We start from the raw sequence: 3417 nt of genomic DNA, 5'->3' as shown, positions 1-3417 counted from the left end.
AAAACAATTTTTATCATCGAGCCACAGGATGGATTATCATCCTCTTTCACGGCTCCTTCAGCTTGCGAGTCAGTTTGACACAACAGTTGCTGTTTCCATCATTAGTTCCAGAGAGATACCGAGAGAGATGGGCTTTCCTTGCATATTAATTGTATTTCAGTGCTCTGCTACCTGAATTGTTATTTAACCAAAGAGTGGCTCTCTCTTCCCTGTTAATTCTTATTTCCCTGGGTTAAATTGAGAGCAGGAGAGAGGAGGGGAGGATCTGGGGGATTGATCCCTCTGATCCCACACTCTGATCCCATCCTCTGATCCCATCCTCTGAATTCCTCCTGAAAGGAGGGAGAGGGAACATCTTTACAAACAAACTGTGAGATCTGCTGGTAAATCAGGCCAGATCCTGACAGGTGAAAGGAGCAATGGGAGGAACCAGAAATTCCAGAGGAATTCCACCCATTGGCACAGACTGGTACTGAGCCAAGGCAGGGCTAAATCCCTGGATTTAGGGAAAAAGAACAGAAACATAAAGAATAAAAAAAGAGGGGATACACATTAGACTGGGTCTGTGTCAGGGGATTTGGGGAGTCTGAACCTCTCCAGTGCCTCAGCAATGGGGAAAGAGAGAGGGGAATGGGGCTGGGAAATTGGGATAAAAGAGGCTGCGTCCTCCAGCAATTGGAGAGACCCCATGGAAATGCCCATGGCCTCTCCCTTTATTCATGGATAAAGTCACAGGACTCCTCTGTCTCCTTTTGGGACATAAACCTCTGCTGTTTGTGGATAATTTTCCTAACTCTCTCTCCAGGCTAGCCCTGGTTCCTGGCACATCGTTTCTGAGCTCTGTGCATTTACATCGGAAGGAAATGGTGTTTTACAAGAATTCTTTTGTTCAACTGTGTCCAAAATAATCGCACTGGGTGAAAGAACCCCTTGTTCTCACAGCTTTACTGGTACAACACTTTCCCTTTATATGGATTTCCTCTCTTTTCCCTGTTTTGGCCTTTTTTTGTRTTTGTTTGGGGTGTTTTTCCTCAGAACAAAAGGAACATCCACGTGCTCTGAGGGCCGTGGTGCTGATGAATCTCTGTTGACCCTGCTCTAGTGCTGACAGTGACAGCAATAAAAACAAAATGGTTCAAGGTGGAGTTCAAGCAGCAGCTCCATCCTGCCCACAATCCTCCTTGTACCTTCCAAGGACACCCAGGAGAAAGCTTTAAATCTAAATTTTAGCTTGATTTTGGAGTGAAATCCGACACAACCTGTAACCCAGCCCCAGATTTCCTTGTAGGCTCATTTGCAGTGATAATCCTAAACCCACCCAGCATTTGGCCATCCCAAACTCAACACCAAAAATTGTCCCCAGACTTTTGGTGGGAATTTAAACCAAAGCTTTTGGGCAGGAGTTCTCTCCTTTCAGCCGTTTCAGCCTCGGAATGTGAGCTGAGACTGCAGAGTTATAAATGGAAGAACAAAAAGGCATCCAGTTTGTAAAATCTATGACTTCATATCGATTTTGGCCATCCCACGAATTGGAACAAGGCTCCTGTGCAGAAATCCTCAGAAGATGCCATGTTCTCCTCTCCCCTTGACACAACACTTTTATCGATCCCCGTGTTTGTGCCACATGAATGATGGATTATCTCATATCAAACCTCGCAGTATTCATTTAATGCCTTTGAATAAAACATTTCTCACAGATTAACAGAGCAGTTTTAAGCGAACAACCATTTTCATCTGTTTTAAATTTTCATGGGTACTTTTCTGGAGAACAAGTACATTGTTAATAATTGAAGGGAACGAGACCTTGCTAATCTCTTTGTATTTTAATAAAGTCCTGTTGCACCCCATTCATTCCTTTCTCAAATGCCATCATTTATAAAAATTCCATACATTTGCTGCCCTCCCTTTGAAATGAATAATCCTGAGATTACATGAAAAGGGATTATTTATGTRCCAGGGAACTGGAATTTCATTGTGTCCGGAGAGCTCTAAATGGGGTTTGTGATGGATTGCATGGAAAAAAGGAGGGAGGAACTTCTCCCTGGAAGCAGAGAGGCACTGGAAGAGCAAGTTTAGAAAGAGAGGAGGATGGGGAGAGGAAAAAGCAGGAGTTTAGAGRAGAAAGAACAGGKCAGTGCTTTGGTCACAGAGACAGAYGGRGATGGAAAAACMAAGTGTGGGTGGGTAAATATAAAGATATTTGTTTATAGATGAGTACAGAAAACCCTCTAATATTCATTTTCTCTTGTTTTCTCCTTCCATCCCTCCATCTGCCACGTTATTCCATGTCTGCCTTCTTCTCCACTTCACCTTTCTCTTCTRTCTCTCCCTTTCAATCCTTTTCTCTTCCTCAGACTCCAAATCTCCTCTGCCYGTGCCCAGATCTGCTCCAAACTTGCTCTTACATGGTCCCATTTCTCTTTTTCAGATACAATTGCTTCTTTACACACAGCCCCAGGATTACATTTCAAAGGAGAARAGAAAACCCAATATGGACATGATTTCTTTTATCATTATCAGGGCACTGGCAGCCCCTAGAAGGTTCATCTCAAAAAACATTTCGTTCCAGYGAGTTTTCATTAAATTCTGCGGTCAGATAGACAGTGTTTGCTGCAGGGATCTGTCCTGGAGGCTCCCAAACCTCTCTACATTAGTCATACATGGTCAAAACAGCCAGGGAGTGAAGAGGTTTTGGCAGCAGTAGGGAAAAAAAAAACCCAAATAAATGGGTTAGGTGCCCTCCTTKGAGGATGTTTGTGCACACAGAAACAAGGATTAGTTCTGTAAATCTGTGTTTCCAACAGCTTTTGAGCTATTCCCCTTTCAGCTCTGCATCTGCTAATTGTCTTTTTTKTTGTTRTTATTACTTTTGAAGGCTCTGTATTGAGAGGGTAGAAATCAAACCCTCATAAAGAGCTCTCTGCCTCCTCCAAGGATCCCTTTGGAAATGCTGCTTCTAAATTGCTCGTTGATACTTGACCATGAGTCACCTCTGCWTAAATCTCTGCCAGGTATTAAAATCATCGAAAAGATGCTGGAATGCTGAAATAAATTGATGTGTTAGTGGGAGGAACAGAGATTGGACCAGGCAGCACAGCTTGTGTTTGGATAGACGGCATTCYGTGTGAGTGATTTCAACCAACAAGTTGTGAAAACCTGTTGTGGGAAGGAGCTTAAAACAGCTCTGCATTAAATCTGGAGAGGTGAAAATCTTTTTTCACATTTTTAATCAAGCTGCTGCTTAGCTGTTTGCTGACGAGCTCGTGACGGGGATGGAGAGAGGCGAAATGGGTGCCTGAGACAGGTTTTTAATGGAGCTGCTGTTATTGAGGTGAGCAGGTTGGGTTTGGTTTGCATTTAGGTTGGGATTTCTAACACAAAACGCTCATGCACTGCTGGGAAGGGGGTTGATCAGTA

Source organism: Malurus melanocephalus, unplaced genomic scaffold (assembly GCF_030028575.1).
Source record: "Malurus melanocephalus ecotype Western Australia unplaced genomic scaffold, MMel_1.1 scaffold_748, whole genome shotgun sequence".
Classification (NCBI taxonomy): Eukaryota; Metazoa; Chordata; class Aves; order Passeriformes; family Maluridae; genus Malurus; species Malurus melanocephalus.
This window is presented reverse-complemented; position numbering follows the sequence as displayed.